Here is a 12,577-nt window from a genome sequence, read left to right as displayed (position 1 = left end):
GGAACTGCAGGAACAGAATAATCCAGACCCATTCTCTGAATCCAACACATGAACCACTTTGGGGATCAATGCGATAAATCAAAAGACAAGTTATTTCAAATATCTATTTCATGTAGCTAACACATTAAGTTATTTATACTGCCAATGAAAACCCCGTCAGGGTGATTTCCAATTTCAAAGGGATTTTAAAGGGAAGGTAAACTCACTGTTTGAGAACCTACTATGTGCCAAGCAGCACTTTCACACAGTGATTTGATTTTATTTGAAGTCAAATTCTACCTGTTTCTCCTTACGCACGGGAGAGGCAGTATAGGCAGGAAGAAAGAACACTGGACTAGGAGCCAGATTCTGCACCCAGCTGAATTTTATTTGTCTGATCATTTAAACTTGCTGAATCTCTGATTCCTCATCTATAAAATGCTAGAGTGAAACCTGCCAGGCCTACCCTCCCAGGCTGTGTTAGGTAGGATTCATTAAGAGAATGGATTTGCTAGTGCTCCGCTGACAGCCAAGCTCAATAAGAAGGTAAAATGTAAGTATTATTATATCCCAGGCCACACCGAGGCTGGACTCTGTAGATCTTTGAACAAGGCTCCCTCTCTAAGTAATGACTGATTTTACAGTCTACAGTGGAAAGAGGGATAAAGAAGTGTAAAAGTCTCAAAGATGGTTCAACAACAGCAATGGTAACAAAATCCAAAGAACTATCTTGGATATTAAGTTGGAGGTACTAGGGCAGTAAACAACTGATGGAAAAATATAGGCAAACAGCTAAAGCTTTGCTGGTTGCTCTTTAGGCAGGAAGAGAGGGCCAAGAGAACACAGGGTTCAGAGCCAGAGACCTGGGTGTGCAGCATGGGCTTCGGGATTTATTGCTGCTCTGATTTTAGATAATTACCTAACAGCTTTTCTTTTTCTGTTTTTTTTTTCCCCCTTTAACCTTTTACTACACAAAAGTAGAGAGAATAATATAATGAAACTCCACAATCTACCCACCACCTAGCTTCAACAATTATCAACTCACAAGGTTGGCTCATCTGTCAGTCAACCTTCTTTACTGGGTTAGTTACCTATTATTGCATTAGTTATCTACTATTGTGTAACAAATTACTCCAAAATTTAGTGGCTTAAAACAGTATTTATTCTCAGGAATTTGGAAGCAGCTGGGTGGCTCTGGCTCAAGGCCTCTCATGAAGCTGTAGTCAGAACACAGGCAGGGACTACAGTCATCTGAAGGCTTGACTGAGGCTAGAGGAGGGGATGACAAGGTACAGTCCATAGGCCAAATCTGGCCCACTGCCTGTTTTTGTAAGTAAAGTTTTATTGGAACACAGCCTCTCCCTTTCATTTACATATTGTCCATGGCTGCTTTTGCACTACAATAGCAGGCCTGAGTAGTTGCAAAAGAGACTCTATGGCCTACATGCCTAAAATATTTACTATCTGACTCTTTACAGAAAAAGTCTGCCAACCCCTCGATTAGAGAATCTGCTTCCAAGGTGGTTCATTCACGCGGCTGTTGGTGGTTGCTCACATTCCCAGTCATGTGGGCCTCTCCACTGGTGGCTTGAGTGTTGGTTTGCAATCTCAGGCGTCCCTCAGGTGAAATTCGAAACTCACCCTCAAGTGGAGAGCAAGGAGAGACTGAAGAAAGAGACTCCAGACTGGTAGGGGGCAGTTTTAATAAACAAAGGGACTTATATAAAAGACTTGTCTCGGGTGACCATAAGACAAGTAGATCTCTGCACCAGCCCACCAGAACCTTAAAAGTTTGTAGAGCGGCCTTAACTGGGTTCAGTCACATGCACAAGATGGTCTCAACAAGAAATCACTCCTTCAGGGCTACGTCCTTGAAAGAGCTCCTAGTGTGGGAATGGTGGGCAAGGACCAAGGACAGGGGAGGGGGTAAGGAGACTTGCTTGCCTATGTCCATCTCTGGGGCCGACCAGCAGTCATGACCTCTGGATGACCTCTGGATGACCTCCTCTAACACTGAGTGTCCTCACAACATGGCAGCTACCTTCCCAAGAACAAGTGATCCAAGGGGGAGAAGAAGGCAGAAGCCACAGTGTTTTTCTTATGACCTAGCCTCAGAAGAGACATGCCAACACTTCTGCAGTACTCTATTGATTACACAGACCAACCAAGACAGAGGGTGGGATGGGACTCCACAGGGTACAAACACTAGGAGGCAGGGATCATTGGGGACCATGTTGGAAGCCAAGAACCACAGTTAATGACCCTTTCCTTAGTCTGTACAATCAGCATTTGGGACAGGATCTTTTCTGTAAAGCTTTTCAACTCTACCATTTGACAATTATATGAATGACAGGAATTTCTGATGCTTCCTATTTTTGTGCTTTGATCATAGCATGTACTCAGTATCTGTTGCTGAATTTTAATATCTGTATTTTAAGTTTGACTTATTATGAATTCAGTAGAATTTACTACTTATGTTCTTAGAGCCATTATCAATGGAAAATAGTATTTCAAAAAGTTCTTAAATCTAAACATTTCTTGCTTTCTGCATTCTGTTCTTAGGAGAAAGAAGCAAATCACTATATGTGCTGTTCTTAGGGATTTACTTTAAAGGCTAAATTTCCTAGTCTATCAATCACTATATTTTCAGCCCAATCTCTTAGGTTTACATTCATTACATGATACAATAATATTTAATCATATCCTTGAGGTTCTGTAGCATTGGAAATCCACGGAAATGAATATTATTTATTATACTTAAAAAGAGGTTTTCCATTTTAACAATTTACTAGTAATTAAAAATGAAAGTAATTTTTTAAAAAGCCACTATAAGTACTCAATGATGGTTTCCTCAATCTCAAATCTAACACACCGAGGACAACTTCAAAGCCAAAGGACTAGAATTTAATAACAGAAAAAGGCACAAAGGGATGGGGCTGTGACCCATCATCTAATTACTGACTCATTCATTTGACAAGTTCATTCATTCAACAAATATGAATTCTGTGTCTGGAGTAATCCTGTCTCGAAGATGCTTCTAGTCTGGTAGTCACAGACAAATATCTTTGATCTTGATGAAGCCAAAAATATAGTCTTTTAATATCTCAGAACATTTGGTATATATAAAAAAAAGTTAAATAGATGCATAACTAACAGCTCACGCACTTACCTGGAGAAGGAAGACCTGCTCTCACACACATCAGCCCTCAAGGCCATGTAATTACTAATCTAGTACAGAATCTGAGATTGGAACTCTTAGAACTTTTAATAACTTACCAGAATGTATCTTTCTTTTCTTCTTAAACATACAGTCTTAAGCATTCTGAAATCTCTAGAATAATTTATTATAGGGTGAATTTTTTCTTTACAAATACGGACATATTTTAATGACATATGTATACATGGTCCAAAGCACAGGGCATCCCTTCCACCATACAGTGAACCTGAGGCCCTTCTCTGTGGAATAGATCTCTGCTCCCAGGCCCCTTCTGCCCACACTGTTTCTCATCTTCTCCTATGGTGACTAGGAAAATGCTACATTTTATTCTGCTTCATGTCCTTTTCAGGAATTTCCACAAGTGAAAATGAATCTGGTTCTAATTTGGCCATGTCTTACACAAATTTTAAATTTTGCCTCGAAGGCCAGGGGAATGAGATAAGTAGCAATTTATATAGATTGTTTACTAGGGAGACAAAAAAGATCAGAGGCTTTCTAGAGCTTTAGTGAAGCATCTTACTTTAACGTCTGGATGCCTCAGTGCACCTTAAACTATTTTTTCTCTAGTGAAAACAAAAAACGCAGAGAAAAGAAAACCCTAACCAACAGTGGTGAGGACAGGATTGTTCCAGAGTCTGAATCTGTGCAAAGTACAAACTACTTTAGAATTCTATCTGGCTTGATTTGGGGTTACTTTATGGTCTTTTGGGAGCCACCCTTTTTACTGATATCAATCACAGTCTTTTTTTAAAAAAAAAAAAAAAAGGATTCGTGCTTCATCAAGGCTAGGTATAGAGTCCTTCTGAAGTGCTCACATGTAATTCCTCGGAATGCATTCTCTTCCCTAGTGATCCCAGAAAGGAATATGACCTAACTGTTTTCATTTTTGCCCAAGTACCTATTTTAAGATTCCTCTTTTTTTGTCCAAGGACATCATTTGTCATTTACTTAATACATTAGCTTCTGAACTATGTATGAGTCAACAAACTCAGTTTGATTAAGTGGAGATTTAGTCAGAGTCTACTGGGCATCAGGCCCTGTGCTGGGTGAGGAGATGCAGGGGTGAGGAAGGCATCACCTGGCCAAGGGCAGAGGGGCGGATACACAGAAATGGGCACCAGGACCCTCTGTCACACAGCAGAGGGCCGCTCTCCCGAGGAGGGAGGGTCTGTGCCACTGACGGTGGAGAAGGGGTGTCTGGGTGGTCAGGGTTACGCTACAGCAGGGGTGCTTGGGGATCCATGAGCAGTGCAATCCTGCTAGACCCAAAAGTAAGGGAGAAGTGACAGCAGACGGGAAGGGGGAAGGGTAAGCTGGGACGATGTAAGGGAGTGGCATGGACATATATACACCACCAAATGTAGAACAGCTAGCTAGTGGGAACCAGCCGCATAGCACAGGGAGATCAGCTCGGTGCTTTGTGACCACCTAGAGGGGTGGGATAGGGAGGGAGACGCAAGAGGGAGGGGATACAGGAATATATGTACACATATAGCTGATTCACTTTTTTATACAGCAGAAACTAACATAACGCTGTAAAGCAATTATACTCCAATAAAGATGTTAAAAAAAAAACTGACAGCAGAAGGGACTCAGGAGGTGCACAGGAGCCAGTATTTGTTAGTGCATTAATCACTTTGAAGACAGTTATCATTTATGAATTAGAGAGAAATCTACTGTGTGAAAAATCAAGTGCAAATAAATGGCTAACAGACCCCACCTCCGAGAACTGCTGTTAGGAGTCACAGCGCAAGTGGAAGGCTTAGAATGGTGCCTGGCTCACGTGCCCTCCCACTGCGCGCCATCTGTTACCACCCCTGTCATCATTACTGCCCGGCTGTGTTCGGGTCATGAAAACAGGTAGGACTGCTGCAAAGGTGCAATTCTGATTTGCCATCCCATCTGGTTTTATGGTACCATTTTATCCCAGAACTCCCTCCTGGTTTGCCCAGTGATGCAGGGCACTCAAGCCTGAGGTGGTCCTCCTCCTGCATCACCAAACTCATCTCCCCGCCGCTGCCCTGTTTCCCACTGTGTGTCTTATGCTGGGTCACTGCAGCCTCACTCTGCCCACGCGTGCTAGGGCTGTTGGGGGAGATTATGAAACAGGAGGGTCAAGCCACTTGCCCTGAAGCTGCACAGGGCTGTGCGACAAACTCCCGACACAGGAGAGAGGGAGACGCCAGCTTAGAGGGGCCACTTGAACTCTGGAAACACTGTGGACTTCAGTTTACCTTTACTTTGAGCTTTCTAGGCAAGGACTGACTGGAGGCCCTGGGAAATGAACCATCCCCTCCCCAAGGACCAAGGCTCCGGCACTGACTGCCACTGGCTTTCTCAGAAGCCAATTCTTTATCTGGATTCAAGATTTCATTCCGAACTACAAGTTGGCAGATCAACATGTGATTGCACATGCAAAGGTCAAATACTTTAGCATCCTCATTCTATGTTGTGAAACTCTTAACTTTCCATTAAAAATGCATATCTAGCTACCATAACTTGAGAGCACAAACAGGCAGGGAAAGAAAGCTTCAGAAGCTCTTGGGAAATGTTGGAAATAGTTTAAATATACTTAACCCTAGAAAACAAAGACATTACATAATGTAGGCCGGCCCAACGGGCTTGCTGGTCAAGGGTCTCACATTTGATTGGAAGCCCTTGAGGGCCATAATTCACATTGTGGTGTCTTCTTTTTTTTTTTTACATCTTTATTGGAGTATAATTGCTTTACAATGGTGTGTTAGTTTCTGCTTTATAACAAAGTGAATCAGTTATACATATGTTCCCATATCTCTTCCCTCTTGCGTCTCCCTCCCTCCACCCTCCCTATCTTAAAGTCCTTATCTGTTCTTTCAACTGACTTCTGAGGCTGTTCTCTTTCTCAAAGGCTCCTTCTGGACCAGCTCCCTGGCTTCTGTGGGTGCTTGGCTCCCGAGAGGGCTGGCTGCCCAGAGGCATGACTGTACTGAGGATGTTGTGTCCTTGTGCTCCAGGCCATCCAGGGAGCAAATGGTACCTGGATAAGACTCCTTTCTATTTTTAACTGGATCTTAAAATTACTGAGAGTGGAATAGATCAATTTGAAAAGAAATAAAAGGGCATCACTAGGATGATATTTACTGTCTAGAATTCTCTGTAAAGGTCTCACTAACTGAAGTCTAATCATTTGAAAATGCCCTTTGCAAAGCAAACAATTTTATTTTCCCCAGTTCGCCTCTCACCTTCAAGTATATCTCATTTGCTTATATATTTAGAAATGCCACAGCTTCCCATCTGACACTGAAAAAATAACTGCCCTGGGTACCCTTCCTCTCCATGTTCGTTCCCACACTCACCACGGCCCCCTCCCTGCCATGAGCTGGAGGAATAGCCAGGACCACACAGCACTTCCCCAAGTGGGCTCCACGGCTCCTGCATTGGAATCACTTGGGTGCTGGGTAAAACACGTACATTTCTGGCCCTTCCCACTGACCTTCATTTTATAAAACAAAAAAGCTGAGGTGCAAAGACACTACCCAACTCATTCCCTGCGGCAGGACTTGGCCCAGAACTTGCTCACCTGAAGGCGCTTGGGATCCATCTCTGCTGGGAGGTAGGGGTTGAGGGAAGGGGTGTGGAGCAATAGGAGTTGTGAAAATGTAGGTATCTGGGCTCCTCCTTAGCTTTAGGGTCTTCATGGTGTGCGGCCCAGCCTCATGCATTTTTTTGCAAGTTCTACTTTCAAGATGCACAGCCTGATTTAAGAACTGTCCAATGACTTACATTTCTCAATCACATTTTGTCCATAAAATGGGAACTGAGTTGAAAGGTGGCAATTCAAGTATAAATTAAACATAACACAGTAATTATTCATGAGTAATCATTTCTATTGACAAGCTTGTCATCAATTTCTGGTCACTTAACAGTGAAAGAGTCTGGGGACAGGCTAGGCATTAATGAGATTTATTCTTAAATATGTTTTCCCTAACTCCATTTTTGATCACAGTCCACCAACTGACCAGAAGACATGGCAGAAGCTCTCTCTGCCTTTGGTCCATGGGAATAGCCCAGTGAGGTGAGGCTCCACTTGTTTACAAAGCAGACAGTTAAATGTCAGAGTTTAAAAGAAAAAAGAAAAAATTCTATATCCTAGAAATGACACTAGTTGAGCAAGTAAACTGAAGACACGCCAGTGAATTTGAGTTTTTGAAAAGCACAAAGTGGGTGACCTTCCATACCTAGGACCTTTCAGACTTTTCAGGACCTCTGCACAGTGACACTAAAGAGGAAATGTGAAGAAAATCTTTGTCTCCGACTGGCAGCAGCGTGAACTTGGGTGGCCCAGGCAGCAGTGTCAACCATGCAGCAAAGCCCTGGGCCAGCAGGAGAGAGTGAGCGAGCAAAAGAAGACCTTCTGCCCAGGTTTTACTCTGGACCTTTTATTCTCAGATTGTAATTTTAACAAAAACAAGCAGTGGTGGTAGGTGGGGAGAGGAAAGCTTTTCCTGGGTTTGCAGTCAAGGCCCTAGGAAACCCCAAGTACTCATCATGGCCTCCTGCCTACTTGATGGATCTGAGACACTGCGGCTGCATGTGCACACATTTAAGTCACCTATTAAGCCAGGAACACCCTTGTACGGAGGCATTCGATAAATATCCTGAGTGGACACCTACTGGACATCTCTGCCCACCAGAACCTTAACAGCAAAATCGGCACCAAAATCACATTTTCTTAGAAGGGGATGTTAATCAGAGAATCACATCTATGTCCTCAAGAGAAAACACTCCAAAGAGACTTAAAATCACTTAGATTTTTTTTTCTTTTTATATAATATAAGATAGAATTTTGGTTAATGTTTCATTTCCCAGTGAAGATGAGCATAAACAAAACTTGTCGTCGACTTTGGACTTTGCTTTGCTGTCAGGTGGGGCGGCGTATCTGAAGATACGGGAATCCAGGAGCTGAGATGACTTGGGAGGTTATTTAGTCACATCCATAGTAAACACTAATATCCACCAGTCCCTCCAAAGCAAACATGACAGCTCTGAAGTAGGACTTTCAGGTAAATGTGTTTAGTAACAAGAGACATGTTAGTCAGATCCAACATCGAGAAAGACCCTTTGCTTTTTAGACAAATACATGGCAGGGTGAAATCTTGAGTGAGAGGAGAGGAAAGCTTTCCTAACATGAAGCAAAATCTTGCCTTGACCTGGAGTGAATGAAGGTGTATACGTGGCCAAGGCTGCCCCAATCAATAAAACCTCACTAGAAATGTAATCAGTGGAGAAACCTGATTTACCAAAATTCTTCCAGAGACAATGCTGTTCAATTAAAAAAAATTTTTTTGCTTACATAACATAAAATTTCTGGATGCCAAATGTCCTCCCCACACAATTTTAAGTTGACATCTAAAATTTTCATCATAAAGTAAAATAGTTGCAAAAATATTTTCCAACATACTGTAAAATAAAATAAACTATGAGGTCACTCTTTTAAAGATATCCAAGAAATGCTAAACATTATAGTGACGTGATATCCACCATCACCCATTCAAAAGATACATGAACATGCTCTTAAAAAATTTTGTTTTTCCTTCTTTTTCTTCTTTGAAGTAATATTTTCTTTCCACTCCTCCCAAAGAATCTTAACTTAATAAATTTTTGTTTTGCTTGAAAGTCTTCATCAATCTCTTTCTAATACTTTGCTGCAATAATTATATGCTCAAAATTGAAATTTAAGAAGCCTTTAAAATTCCCTATGACCAGAAGTCTCACGATAGGTATTTAAAATTTTCTTCTGGACTGACTGACCATGACAATTGTTACTGCTGCATAAATGATAAAAATTATATAAACAGAGTACACATTTTGATAAACAATGAACATAAATTTCTAGCTATATTTTGGAAATGCATTTCTTAAGGGGATGGAGGGCAGGAGATTGGGGTGCCTTTATCGAATACAGCTTAGCCCGACACCTCCATTTTGAAAGGTTCTGTTACTTGGTTGGGGGGGTAACTCTGGGAACAAGGCACATGGCAGGGTTCCAAACGGTGAGAGGTGTAGCTTCCTTCTGCAATGTGGAAGAAGGATGCTTGTGAGAAGCGAAGAGGTGTGGCCATGGACAGCCAGGAGGGACCAGCAGGACGCCCGGGCGCGCTCAGGCGGTTATGTTCAGGAAAGAGGAGGACTCATCTAAGCTGAGAATCTCAACACTGAGGCCCTCATAACAGTCTGTGTTCCTCGCAGAGTCTAAGGAACGTTAGACTGTTTGGAACCTCCCCGTCCATCCTACCTCTCTGCCCTCTCCTCCAAGTGAGAGCTGAGCACATTATTTCCCCAGCTTGTCCAATTTATCTTTTCAATTTTCTTTTTTTTCTGTGGTACAGAAGTTTTAAATTTTCTTGTATCTTACTGTATCAATATTTTCCTTTATAAATTCGGGGATTTGTGTCCTGATTAGAAAGGCATTTCCCACTGGAAGAAGTACCCATGCTTTTTAATAGACCTTTTATGGTTTAAATTTTTTACGTTTAAATTTCTCAACCATCTGAACTTTGTTGGGTGGAGGGGAGAGAGGTACATAAGAAATGAGGTAGAATAAAGGGTAACAATTTTCCCAAACAACTGTTTGTCATCATCAAACCATATAACAAACAATCTTTCTTTTTTTCCCACTGACATAAAACGTCACTTTTACCATAAAGTTCCATTTTTATTTGGGTCCATTTATGGAATCTCTGATCTATTCCACTGACGTGTCCCTTTCTCCCCTCATTCAAAATGGATTTAATTACCATGACGATTGAATTATTCAAAATACACTTTAATATGGCAGAGCTAGAGGCCTCATTTTTCTTCTTTTTCAGAAGTTTCCTTGCTATTCTCAAATGTTTATTTCTATATATTTGACTTGGCATTACATTTTCACAAGATTGAATCTTTTGATCCCAGTAGAGTTTAAAAAATATTCTTCACATTGATTATCCACATAGTTTTCATAAATTACCACCTACAGATTTTATTTTGGTTTCTTCTGTAAATGGGACTTTTCTCTCAATAATATTCTCAAACTGTTTACTATTTTTTTGAAAGGAAACAAATGATTTTAGACAAACTTTACAACCTGCTTCTTTTCAAATTTTCCTACTATTATAAGAATTTATCTTGTGATTTTTAGACACAAAATCTTCTAATCTTCAAGTAATGATAACTTTGCCTCTTCCGGGTTCCTTGAACTTATCTCTTCCTCTTGTATAACTACACTGATTACGCCTCCAGAACAATGCTAAACGTCAGTAGTGATAACGGGTCTCCTGACACTGTTGTGAATGCTGCTGGTGTTTCACTACTGAGCATGAGGCTGCGTTTCCATCTAAGAGACAAACACACTGGTGAGCCCACAGGCCCAAAGTGAACTTGCCCTACAGCTAGGAAACACAGCTAATTCAGTCTTCTCACCCACTGTGACAAGCATCAGCACAGAAAACGCGGTGGACCCGGGGTTCTCCCTCTTCTCTGTACTCTGATCACAAGTCTTACTCTGCTGGGCTCACTCCACCTAATCAGGGTCAGGTTCTGCCCCAATGTGGGGTTCCCCTATCTGTAGCACCACCCTTGGAGCCCTGGCTTCTATCAGAAGATTGGCTTGGGTGGGTCCTCTTCAAGGTTGTTTTTTCTCCCAATTCCCCGAATATAAAAGGAAATATTCCTGTAAAAGGTGGTTTGGAAGCATACAGGACTGCATGGGTCAGAGAGGTCCTGGACCCAGAGCTTGTCCCCTCAGATGACTCTGCCTTATTGATTTTCTCATTCATTAAATTCCTATATATGACTGCAGATGACCAGCTAGCTCTAGGCATCTAGGGATCTTTTGTCTCCCAACTCTCATTCTGTTACAGGTAGAAAATCACCAAAATGGTGAACTCCAGCATGGCTTTTTAAATTCTCTCTTTCTTTTTGGGGCAGGGGTGGGGGGGATCCTTTGGTAGAATGTGGAAATCATCAGGAAGAGGATTCTACCTCCACGGCATTTTCTGCTGCTTCTGCCCACACTTTGCCGTTCTCTCTTGTGCTCTGTGAGATATTATTCAGGATTCCAATTCCTCAGTTCTCATCCCCTAATGTTTCTGTAGAAGGTAGACTTGGAAACCGTGGACCTGCCCCAGGGAGGTTCTTGGAAATCTCTGTCTGGTTCTTTTGCTGAATGCCAGCTCTAGTCTTCATTTAACATTGCTTGAATATTTTTGTTTTGCTTAGTTTAGTTCTTTAAACCTATTTGTTGCTCATATTATTAGGAATTTGGTTTTGTTATGCCATCCTAAACTGGAATCTTCTCTAAAAAGACAAACAATCCAATCAAAAAATGGGCAGAAGACCTAAATAGACATTTCTCCAAAGAAGACATACAGATGGCCAAGAGACACATGAAAAGATGCTCAATATCACTAATTATTAGAGAAATGCAAATCAAAACTACAACGAGGTATCACCTCATACCAGTCAGAATGGCCATCAGCAAAAAGCCTATAAACAGGGGCTTCCCTGGTGGCGCAGTGGTTAAGAATCTGCCTGCCAATGCAGGGGACACGGGTTCAAGCCCTGGTCTGGGAAGATCCCACATGCTGCAGAGCAACTAAGCCTGTGTGCCACAACTACTGAGCCTGCACTCTAGAGCCCGCGAGTCACAACTACTGAGCCTGTGTGCCTAGAGCCTGTGCTCCGCAACAAGAGAACCCACCACAATGAGAAGCCCACGCACCACAACGAAGAGTAGCACTCGCTCGCCGCAACTAAAGAAAGCCCACGCGCAGCAACAAAGACCCAATGCAGCCAAAAATTAATTAATTAATTAATTAATTTTTTAAAAAAAGATACACACACCCCTGTGTTCATAGCAGCACTATTTACAAGAGCCAAAACATGGAAACAACCAAAATGTCCACTGAAAGATGAATGGATAAAGAAGATGTGGTCCATATATACAATGGAATATCACTCAGCAATTAAAAGAATTAAATAATGTCATTTGCAGCAACATGCATGGACCTGGAGATTATCATACTAAGACAAGTAAGTCAGAGAAAGACAAATATATGATCTCACTTATATGCAGAATCCAAAAAAAAAAGATACATATGAACTTATTTACAAAACAGAAATAGACTCACAGACTTAGAAAAAAATTTATGGTTATCAAAGGGGAAAGGTAGGGGGAGGGATAAATTGGGAGTTTGAGGATTGACATATACACACTACTATATTTAAAATACATAACCAACAAGGACCTACTGTATAGCACAGAGAACTCTGCTCAATATTCTGTAATAACCTAAATGGGAAAAGAATCTGAAAAATAATAGATATATGGATATGTGTAACTGAATCAGGTTGCTGTACACC

The 12,577-nt window shown here is 41.6% G+C and overlaps 1 protein-coding gene across 2 annotated transcripts in view; it reads right to left on the bottom strand.

Annotated features, from left to right (window-relative positions):
* ANO10 (anoctamin 10) overlaps positions 1-12,577 on the bottom strand; it is a 272,726-nt gene that overhangs the window by 44,754 nt on the left and 215,395 nt on the right. The gene's annotated exons all lie outside the window — the stretch shown is intronic.

Source organism: Mesoplodon densirostris, chromosome 10, assembly GCF_025265405.1.
Source record: "Mesoplodon densirostris isolate mMesDen1 chromosome 10, mMesDen1 primary haplotype, whole genome shotgun sequence".
NCBI lineage: Eukaryota > Metazoa > Chordata > Mammalia > Artiodactyla > Ziphiidae > Mesoplodon > Mesoplodon densirostris.
Note: the sequence above shows the minus strand (reverse complement) of the source record. Positions and strands in the feature narration are given on the sequence as shown.